The sequence below is a fragment of the Dreissena polymorpha genome, chromosome 4, assembly GCF_020536995.1.
Source record: "Dreissena polymorpha isolate Duluth1 chromosome 4, UMN_Dpol_1.0, whole genome shotgun sequence".
NCBI lineage: Eukaryota > Metazoa > Mollusca > Bivalvia > Myida > Dreissenidae > Dreissena > Dreissena polymorpha.
Window position 1 is genome coordinate 129,310,934 of NC_068358.1, and position 12,290 is coordinate 129,323,223.

The window sequence follows — 12,290 nt, forward strand, 5'->3', positions numbered from 1 at the left end:
TCAAATCTTAATAAATCATATACTAAACTTAAAAAACTGTGTGATTTCTGGTTTATTTTATATTTATCATTGAAGAATAATATATGGACAGAATAAAATACTTGCATTTGCCACCCAGTCACATATGACATTCCTGTATTTGAATTCATACTTAGAATTTAGAAATCAAAAGTAAACACTGCTATGTAGCAATGATTAACACCTTTAATTGTAATATCTGAATTGTATCTTATATCATGTTTAATAGACATTTAAAAACATCTGAACAATCAACGATTGTGCATGTTATGTGACATCAATGGCATACATGTATTATATTGAATAATCAAGACATGTAATAACAGCAAAATTATTCATCCAAGTGATGTCTGCAACAAATGAAATTAAAATCACATTTTAAATTTCAACTATCTACCAAACTATGCTTGATAATAATCTCTATTTGGAACAACAGCTATTTTACTTCACATACATGTGTCTTGCAAAAGTTCAGTATCACAAACCTTTCAAAAGGAATTACCAGATTTGAGAATCATTAATCATTGAACTTTTAACTGCAGAGAACACAGGAATTCTCTTGTTCAAACATGGTTTGCTTGCTCAATTTATCGGAAAGTAAAATATTTGAAACATCACACTCTAGTACTTGTGATGTTGACGTACATGGATGTGAATCTTCACCTGTTAAGCCGTACCTAGTTAGAGGCACTTATGGACTGCTTTTTTTGTTTATTTTCTTGCGATAAAACTTCAAATTATGCGACCCCATCGTTGCTAGTAATTCGCGAAAATGTGTTGCGTTTTGATTAAGGTTCCCCTTATCGAGTACAGTAGTATTCAGACAACGGGAACCAATCGATATATCGTCATCAACACTTGCTGCGGTTACTTCCGCTGTTGGTTTACAAGCACTGATTTTAGTTTAACTCGATTTTCGCGGTAAAACAAAAGAGTAAACATCGCAGATTTTTTTACCTGCAAATTGGGAATTTTTTTATTTGAATTGGGAATTTTCATTTTGAAATTTGGAAAAATGGTTGCATTGGGAATGGTGCCGATTTACGGTACTAACTTTATATAGAGGAAAAACGCTGAAAAATGGTTGAACAATAATGCTGAAAAAAGACAAAAACAGCTGCACAAAATAAGGGCCTGACCAGTGCTTCTGTTAATGGACATTCTCTTTTAAATAACTTCATTACCTCATTTTCCTGGTGATGATAAGGGTTGGTTAGCGAGGGCAGCCCCCTAAATAAGATAATATTTTAGACATTTATTATGACATTGTTTGGTTTTACGGTAAGAAAAATCCCCAGCTATAAAGTTGTTGGTAACAACATTTTTAACAGGTTTAGCCCTTTCACGGATAGATATGCCTAATCCTGACTTTATTGATTCCCCAAATCATCCTTATCAACCCAACTCTATCAATTACCTGCATACTTATTTCTTTTCCCTTCGCTATTCATTACCAGAAAATCCCGTCTTTTCCATTTTTCAAGCAAATTCTGGTAAATATTGTGGATTAAGAATTTTATTAACACAAACATTTGCCATTTTTCTTAAGTACCAAATGCATATTGGCATATGTGACTATAAAAAGATTTGACGAAATATTGTCCTATTTGGACAGGGGTTTTCGCACTGAAGATACATAAATTGCCTGAAATGCTTTTCTGATGTTTTAACAACATTGAAACACACACACTTTCCAGTGACTTTGTACATGTCTGTTTAATTTGTGCATGCTTTTTATTGAGTTTAATGAACTATACCAATTTACATGAAATACATTAAGCACTGTTTATTTGAATCTAGAATTTGTTAATGATGCGTAAATATTAAAAGTGTTTCGGATTTCAAATTTAATTATGCTCATTTGAGAATTCAATAAAATATTTATAGTTGTATGTAATTAATTCAACATTCTACCACGGCACAAGACTTGTTTTTTATATACAAAGAAGGAAATCTACTGTGGGTTATTACCCCGATATACCAACGGTTGTTAGTATGACATCACTTTTGATTGTCCGCGCACTGTTTATGAACGAAGACGACGTCATTTGATTTTCATTGTTGTGGTGACGTCACGTTTTCCCGGAAAAGTGGAGGACATTCGGTTAATATAATTCTCATTTATAACCTTTAATTAAATTGCGGGTAATTTATTAATGAAATCGTGTTAGAATCGAAACAATCGACAGGTAACCGTTGGTTATTGTAGTAATAACCAACGGTATGTCGTTCCGATGCTTTTTATCAAACCACTTGGGTTACGCCCTCATGGTTTTATTCCTACGCATTGGAACTCCATATTGCGGTAATAACCAACGGTTATCCGTCGATTATTTCTTAAATAACTTGTTAAAACGCTTTATGCGTTAAAACGCTTTATGCGTGGAATAAATGTTTTGAATCGGATTGTAAATTGGTTCTCAAAATATTTTGGGAAGTCGATAGCTCTTTGATTTTAAGAATGGCTACTTGCAGTAACTGACCAAATACAATTTTCAGTAAATTTCAAGCGCCTCGCTGACTGATTAAAAAAATCAAGCGCCCTTGTGATTATCATTCAATGGCCGTTGGAAAGCACTGGTCCCCCATAAATTGATGTAAGGTTTAAATGTGCTCGTATATATATTTGTAAATTTTGTCATAATAATGTGCCTAGATATTCAATATTGTGTTTAACCCATTCAGCCCAAGTGTCGTAAATATGCGTCCAAATAATATACAGTGGAGTTCCTAGCGTCAAATATATGCGTCCAATAACCTACAGTGTGAATTCCTAGCGTCGTAAATATACGACAACTTAGATGTAGCTCTGAATGCCTAATGACTTAAAAATACGTTTGTTCAAATTGGCATTTAAAGAAACAGCTATTTATTTGCAGTAAGTTTTTCAACCTAAGAAAATTCTTGTTACAAATACTTTCTTAATTTGGAAAATGATTTTGTTTTATTGTTTCTGGTCAAAACCCTGTGAAAAAAAAAGATAAAAATAAATAAACTAAGTAATGGTAACTCATGTTTTTTTTTGGATAGTTATTTGTATTCTATTTTTGTATTTTATTTTATTCTACATTTTAATTAAGTTTTAATATAAGCATATTAAGATGTTCTCATATTTTATTTTTATTTTCATAAAATTACTTGCAATTGAAACATAACTGTGCTTATTGATGTTTGTTTTTATTATTAGCATTATCTTATTATTGTTTATATGTCATTTAATTATTAATTTTATTTTATTTAAGAAATAATACTTTTCTATCATGGTTTGTTGTTGAATAACCCACAGTTAGGAGTAAAGATGCGTAGGAATTAAATCACGAGTGCGAAGCACGAGTGATTTGATAACACGCATCTATTCAACTTACTGTGGGTTATTCGACAACAAACCATCATAGAAAAATATTATTTTGATTCTAACACTATTCTGATTGATTTAGTTCAAGCTTTAGGACGTGAACTATATTTTTCAATACTCAGCCCTTCTTAGTACACAGTTCACTATTTAATATTGACGTCATTGAATTGAACAAACATACAGTACAGCCAAAGCGGCACAAACATAATCCGCGGCTACGCCACGGCCAGATTATTAGTCCGCGGCGGCCGAATCGTGTGTTCACGCGGCGTATCGCCGTGGCACTCGGCATCGATCCGCGCAACGACGCCGAGTCTGTATTAACCACGCGTACTTTCGCGGAGTAAATCCGCCGCATACGTACGCGGCGGATCGAGTGAAAAGATATCCACCTACATGTACATACATGTATGTGTAGCGTAGAATTAATTACGCGCAACTGTTTATGTTTCGTTCGATTATCATTATTAAATTTGTAATCCGAAACACACTTCCGAATTTTAATGCTAACGCGTCCTTTGGCAAATTCTAGCGTCAAATAAACAGTGCTAAAATATCCTTTGTTTCATAAAAAGCGCGCGAAAATTATGCAGACATGTAGAACGTCGTTTGGAAAATTGGGTGTATTTTGTGTTGTATAAATACATGAACATCACGTCAGGCGTAAATCGCGTGTTCAGTGGAGAAAAAAAACGCCCCGATTAGACGTTATTTCATCATCTCTATAAATAGTAACAAATGCCAAAATGTATTTGATACATAAGGAAATATCGAGAATGTTTGTGTATCGTAAATATTAACCAGCATTTGCTTTAAAACTGGAATATACGGGATTATCGGGTAATTAGTAGCGATATTAACTGTATAAAGGAACAAAATAAAACGTGTTTATATACGCATATTCAAACAATAGTTATAATAAGCTGATAATTAACAAAACTACAAATACGTCGTCACCGTCTTGATTATTGATGTGGCTTCAAACTGCTAATTTTCTCAGCTAAAATATAATAGCGGAATCAACATGCAATTAATTTATAAATCCACCATATGCTGGAGCCTTGACCACTTGTATGTGCGAAAACATAATTACGTGACCTTGTTTATGTGTGAAATACATACGCTACGGGCGGGAAACAAACTTAATAATTGGCCAGACATTAACCATGCTTACATGTATATGCTAATACAATCCGCGCACAATAAATTTATTATGATTTTAATTATTATTATAATTGTTCTTTCAAAATTTGTTAACTACATGTAACTAATAATTAAAAAAAAAAAATATTTCATGATCGCATCGACTCGGCATCATGTCGCGGACCGCGGCATGCCTCGGCGGACAGATGCGAAGTTTCGCGGCGAAATGCGACTTGCCGCCGCATACTGACGCGGCTTCAACGACTGACGCGGCATCGACTCGTTTCGCCTTGCCGCCGCGGATCGCGAAATACGTTTGTTCCGCTTTGGCTGTACTGTATGACGTCATTTTCATTCATAAATATTTTGCAAATGACGTCACTTTCATTGAAAACAACAATCCTACCTAATGACGTACCGTATATTGATGCTACTGAAAAGCTGACACGCTATAAATGTTTTCTGAATTACGTTTCCTAACAAATAACATTCTTTGTAGGTGTGGTTATGCCACTTATCACCAAATATACAATGTGTTGTTTCATTACATTTATATACATGCTACATTTATTACATTTCTTTTAGAGCGGGGTTTAGCACGTGCATTTTACTGCAATATTTTCTTTATTTATTCGGAACTATTTTCGAAACATTAAGATCCGCCCATAAGTTATTGCAGAATAACCCACACTTGATTTCCTTCTTTGTCTATAGAAAACAAGTCGCATGCCGTGTTAGAATTTAAAATAATTTTAAAAGATTGTTTTTATTCATTATAACAGTTTCTATTTGTAAAAAGTGTATACATAGGTAATAATGGTATTGGATAAATTATTTGGATATAATTCAATGTTTTTTTTTATTTGATAAGTTATGCAAGATTTCGAAATTTTCATATATTACTATATTCATTTTTAAATTTTAAATATAATAATAAAACATCTGTCACATAAACCGTCAACAAAGAAACAATACTTAAAAACACTATAATACCATTTCACACCACTAAAAGTCGGGGCTGCCTAGAGATAAGGCTGTAGTATGGAACGAGTTAATAAATTACTCAGGGCCCAGCATACCTGGTATGTTCAAATTTGTGAGAGAAGTGACTTCTTCCTCAGCTGAAATTAGGAAGAAGTGAGACAACTTAAAGGAGAATTGGTTTCTGTTCAGTGTTTAATTAAATCTTCAGTTTTTGTATACCCTTCATTATACCATGCCCATCATGTATAATCAGAAACAACTCTCATTAATTTCGGCAGTTTGGAGGTTAACAATAACAAATATAAACAAACACTCTTAAGTATAAATGTTGTGTTATTGATGTATTGAACTGAGTTTAATAAATGTATGTAACCCTTAACTTGTAATGCATTATATAACTGATGAGCCTCATTACTACTGAATTCATTTCTATGAAAGAGGTTGAAATGGATGGTTGATTTCTAAAGGCTGCATTTTATGTATTATAAGACATAAGTGCATACACTGTAATTCTAATATAATGCGCTCCGTTATAACGCTGTGTCTAATATAACGTGGGGGTTGCTTGAAGACCGTTTTTTCTCCAACCTTCCATTTCTGATTCACATCCATGTTATGCAACTTAATGTATTTTCAGAAAATTCAAAGATGTTGGAGATTACATCTTGACCGCTTTATTCAACTGCCCTTTTAACTGATTTTAATCGCCTAGAGGTTAAACGACACCGGCAGCTTATTGGTGTTAATCTGTTTTGCAATGTCAATAAAAGTGTGAAAAATTAATGCGTGTTAGTCTTTATAACATATATTCCCTATAAGAGCGGTTCGGTGCTCAAATTCCATTTAACGTAAGTGCAAGCGGAATAATTATCAAATCATAGTTATTCAAAACAATTAAAACTTTCTTACTTTGAAATGATTGCATTTTGTCTATATTAAAGGAGCGGCCGTTAAATATACTGCGCACAGTACAAAACAAGTTTCCTGACATTTCATTATCATTTTAGCATTAAGGCATTTTATTTTAAAGAACGTGTACGAGAAATTAATTAAATAATCAAAACAATTTATTTACATGCTAACGCAGTGTAATTGTTAACAGAGATTCATATTCATTTTTGCCTGGTATCAAAAAGTCCCCGGCAAGCACGTTTTTTTACACGACGCGTATGACGCAATAAAACATTTCTTTAAACATTTATCGTATTGCATTCAATTTAAATTTACTTGTCCAATGAAAACTCTGCCCCATAATGCACTGTACTCTTTACACTTCTGAAAAATGGCGTATGCTTATGGTTGTGTTAATGAAAATCTTAAACATATTTATTGTTATAAATGTTGAAGATTAATTTTTTGTAAGTGATGTTGTAATTTTATTGGATTATCGGATAAATTGGCACATTGGAAAAGCGGTATGTATTCTGTTATTGATACAATTCGGTTTATATGCATGTATTGACGAATGACAACACAGCATGGCAATAAACAGGACCTATATATGTAGGCTATACTATGCCTTTTTTTATAGCCCCCTGCAATAAATGAGTTCAAAACTTATAACGCTGTCCGTTTATAACGCTGTTCTATTGCTTGGACCCCGTCATCCGCGTTATATTGGAGTTACAGTGGATAACCTTTATTATTTTATTTGTAATTCATTGTAGATTTTGATTGTACTCTTATTTATTTGTATACCTGTACAGGTGTTGTAATTTACAACTATTGTATCAAAACCAGTAATGTTCAGTAACTTTTTACTTCCTTGTAAATTGTAAGCAATTTGAAATTGAATCAAATTGATATTATATTTTTATATTTTGTTAAAACTGTAAGTTGAACTAAAAGTTCATTGGAAATCTCATTTAACAGCAGAGATTCCGAATCTAACCTGTAGGGGAGCCCCATATTTATCACCAGTGCCAGGAAAACTGTTATTTCAGCAGAGGTTATGTCTTCCCATTTTCTCATACTTGAGTGTTGTTTTAATGAGCCATTTAACTTTGAAGAAGTATAGTTAAATAGCACAAGGATATTTATCAGGCATCATCTTTGAAAATATCAAGCTGTCTAATGGCTCCTGACTGTCCATTTCAATGTTCAACGCACAACCTGTTAATGGCGCCAATAATTGCAGAGATCTTCTTTATCTGGCCATTCCACCAGCTAATAGATTTTAATTGGTCAATGTCTGGCATAAGAAGCATAAAATGGATTAAAAGGCACTTCTCCTTTATGTAATTCAAGTGCCAAGTTAATAAGTCTCGGGCTAAGTTATTGCATATATCAACTTCCTCAGAATAGTTAAGTTCCTTGAGGTCACAGGTGAGCGCCTTAGGTCCCATGGCCCTCTTGTACATGTAGTTGAGTGTGCTGATTTGCAATTTTTTCATTCATTATTATCCCTTTACCACTTAGATATGTATTTTGACGCATTTGTAGTCCCCTAGAAAGTTACATTTAATTAAAGATTTTTCTTACTATATTCAAGCTTTAAAGGCTTCATTTCCAAACCTTAGATACTGATGAGCAGAAAACAGCATAAAACCTAAACAGACTGCGAGTTTGCACATAGCCATTTTCACTTTGCTTCTGAGTGGGAAAGAGTTATTTATAAAGGTCTGGTATAAACAGCACATTACCAATCATGGAAAATTCCATAATCCCAAAAATGAACATTTATAGTGCTATATTATTTTCAGAAGAAATGATAGATTTGCATGCTTATTACAACAGCTGACAATAAAAACTTTTAGTGGTTAATATTTGGGAAAAATCTAGAGGACAAAATATAGCATGATGCTGCACCTTGCATTGGTTTGCTTCCTCTAGCTGCCCTCTGGTCTAGACATGCAACATAATAGGAGTATAGGTTTTTAGCTTGACTATTATATATGAAATATATATAATGGAGCTATCCTACTCACCCCCGCGTCGACTTTTCCGTTCCCGTTAGCGTTAGCTTGCAAATGTTAAAGTTTGCGTACTACCTAGTGGTGAGTTGATTAATCAGATCGTCGACGCGTCATCGACGAATTGCTGCTGACGTGACGATGACGATGAAAATTTTGAGTCGACGAAAAATTGACGATTTTTTTTTACCGCACGGATCATTCAATATATATTTTTTTTGTGCAAAAGTTTAAATCTTTCAAAATATACTTAAAGCACTCAGCCCCTAGCATATTCAGCTCCATTTTTTGACAATAACAATAGTGCAGTGTAACCACAACAGTAAGGTTCAATATTTCAGCGTACATAAATAACAACTTTCAATGTTTTCAATGAGCTACAAGTACAAGTACAACGAAATCAGACAGCAAAATTAATTTGAAATCATGGAGGATTTACACATTACAAATGCAATTGACCAGTCGCCAACTCCGCCCACATTTTGTCGATCAGCCAATCAGATATCGATTTTTCACACACCCCTCAGCAACGCTTATCTGGCCGCCATTTTGTCCGACAAACAAAGCGTGTTGTACATATGGAATGGACGTAATTTTTAAGAGTTTACACAGATTTTATATAAAAATGCATGATCATTACTGTTCGATCATTATTCAAAATTGTAGGTGCTATACATACTTCATAAAAGGTTATTATTTTATCTTTATTTCTTGAACATATGAACGAGTAATGAGAAAACAAACACAATAAATAGTTTAACCACACCAGGTGTGTGTTCTATAAAACGTGTTATACCGTATTGATGCACAATATTATTAAGCAGTTTGGGCAACATAATAATTGCCACACGTGCTTATTAATCTCAGCGTAATTGTCTATGATTAATAAATAACAGTATGTTGCGTGGATCTCAGAATGGAGGAACATTAAGGCATTGTTAGGTACTGTACACAAGAAAAGAAAACTATTTAATTACTTAAATGATTTCCAATTATATATTTATTTTCTGTGGATCATAAACAAGGGAAATCATTATAAATTGTTAACTTAAATATTGTTTTAACTAAAGTAAAAACAACAAAAAGGTGATTTCAACGCGGCTTAGCCAGCTTAAAGCGACTTCAAGTGTAAAATGTACGGCTTATAATACAACAACAACATTTCTAAAACAACATTTATTGATACGGGGAGAAATGTGAAAATTGCAATTAAAATATAAGGGTCATCTTGTTATAAATAAGCAAATGCATAATATGCTAAATTATTCAATTCGAATGTTCGTGAACAGCACCATAATACCAACATTTCATTTTTTGATAGTGAAATGTAACAGGTTCGCATTAAACATAAATGAAATAAAATGCATATTAGACTATCTGTTAATGAAACCACGAAATTAGGCCTGTATTAAATTATGGTTACAATCAAAATTTAATTTATATCCAAATAAAAAAAATCTGTGTCTTTTTAAAAATAACTCAATAAAACAAAGATCTCAACATTTTTAATAAACAAAAAAACCATCATGATATGGATATGTCATTTGCATTTAATAAAAATATTTTCAAAATTATATATGAATAGCCACCGGGTTCACTGTCAGACGGTTGAATACAAGTTCAAAATCAATATGAAATAAATGCTCATTTTTACAACGTATTTTTCATCACCTCCCTATATAATATGTATAAGAAACGTTTCTGATAGTCAGTCTGCCGTTAACTCATTTATTTTAATTACGCCATTTCTCTCTAAAGTTTTTATGATTGTATTAACGTTTTACAAAGCAGTTTAGGTTAGTGTGCGGCTTTAATAATTAATTTTATAGAAAAGAGCATAATACATCATTACAAATAAAGATTTTCCCTCACGTAATCCGCTATAATTGCGATCTGGTTGTCGGAGTTTTCTAATCACCTGACCATGTGACTATGTGGGCGGAGCGATCGATAATTTGGCGACTGGTCAATTCCTAATGGCAATAAGTAAGTTTTCAATCCTTATTGTCTTACTGAGTTGTATCAAAAACAACGGTAGTGGATCCAGTGTGGCTGAAATGTTATCATGGTTATTCAGGTAAGTTTTACATAATTTCGCGACCTGTCAAATTGTGCTCCTGCATCATGTAAGGTCTAGGAATCATCTTTCGTCATATACTTAGTTTAAATGCTATTGTTTCTGTTCAACAATAAGTTGCATAGAACAGAAATTTTCCTATTTTTCAAAACTTCATTCTTAATTAAATAGCAAAAAACTGTAAATTTGTAATTCGAAAGTGAAATTCAAGCTTTTCTTGCTGAATAATATAAAGTTTATTAATAAAATTGTCATAAGTTAGTTGAATTCATATTGGCTTTGTTATTGAGCCTGCGGCCTCAGGCCAATACGGCTGTCTTCAGCTCAATAACAAAGCCAATATGAATTCAACTAATTAATAACATTATAAAACAACCCCTTTAAACCTATCAGGGATCGTAATATGGATGTGTATAGGGGCTATAGCCAATTCATTCAAGATGTTGGTCAGAGAAGAATTTGTTCCCTTTCCTTGTCAAGAAACTATTGTCATAAGGTCCATATTTAAGTAGATATTTTCATATTCTTCTGATAATGATCATACAAGTTGTTCTTTTGAAATAAAATTACTTTTTAAAGGTCTGTTTTTATTTAATAATCTGTATTACTCTTCACTCTGTACAAGATTTGTTGTAGCTATTAGGGTTTAACGCCTATTTCACACAGTACGTAACATTGCAGCCACAATATTTCAAACACAAAGCAAGATTTTTAAGCATGTATTCATTATTAAATCACAAAACACATAAGGAATAGTCATGATAAAGTTCTTTTTTATAAAATATAGTAATATAATGTTAATATCAACAAAAACATTGCTTAGATATTACAAACTTAATTTTTTGTTAAAAAAGCTGATTAATCGATTAATAATCGCTGATTATGGCCTCCGATTAATCGACTCCGTTTTGGGGAACCTATTCCAATCACTAGTACTCAGGGCCCTCAATCCATTTTAGGGGGGATTTTTTACTTACTATCTAATTATTACATTTGTACATGTTTGCACTATATTCATTGCTTATTTCATAATTTAGTATGTTTGACAAGATTAAATTAAAATAGAATTGAGATATAATAATCATGAGACATCTATCTATAAAAAATTTTTATTTTTTTTTAGGGGGAATTTTTCCCCCAAAAAGGGGAAAAAAGTATACTTTTAGGGGGGGGGGGGGGTGGGGGGGAATGCGGCCCTGGTACTACCCCAAATATTTCCTATGTCCTTTGACATCTTGCTTTTATATTTTGCATACTTCTTTACCAACATGACCCCAATCTATAAACAAGAGCAGACAACTGTATCAAGCATTTTGACAGAATTATGGCCCCTTTTAGACTTAAAATATGCATATTATTGATAAATCTATGTTCAAGTTTGCTTACCACCTCAAATATTTTCCATCACCCATGCCTTACCCCAGAATACCCCCCCCCCAAAAAAAAAAAAAATAATGTTTTTTTTTCTTATTTTTGAAAGATCATCTATTAAATAACCACACACCCACATTATACCCCCCCCCCTCTCCATGATGGCTTACGTTATACTGTCAAGCACTTGAATAGTGGAGCGAGCTGTCCTCTGACAGCTCTTGTAAAGTATATAATCTTTTTGCTAGTATTGAAATACAGTTCATGAAAATATTCATGTAGTTTGACAAAAACAAACTTGAAGAAAAGATACCATTCTAATAAAAAAATGATTTATCTTGCAAAATTGGAAAATTTGAAATTACACAAAAAATCCCCCTTCCCCCCTCCACACCACCATACCAACTACATTTGTGCACTTTAATGTCTT

At 32.9% G+C, this 12,290-nt stretch overlaps 1 protein-coding gene across 4 annotated transcripts in view; it reads left to right on the forward strand.

The window, feature by feature from the left end:
- The window catches only part of LOC127876445 (OTU domain-containing protein 7B-like), a 72,958-nt gene that overhangs the window by 10,523 nt on the left and 50,145 nt on the right, over positions 1–12,290 (forward strand). The gene's annotated exons all lie outside the window — the stretch shown is intronic.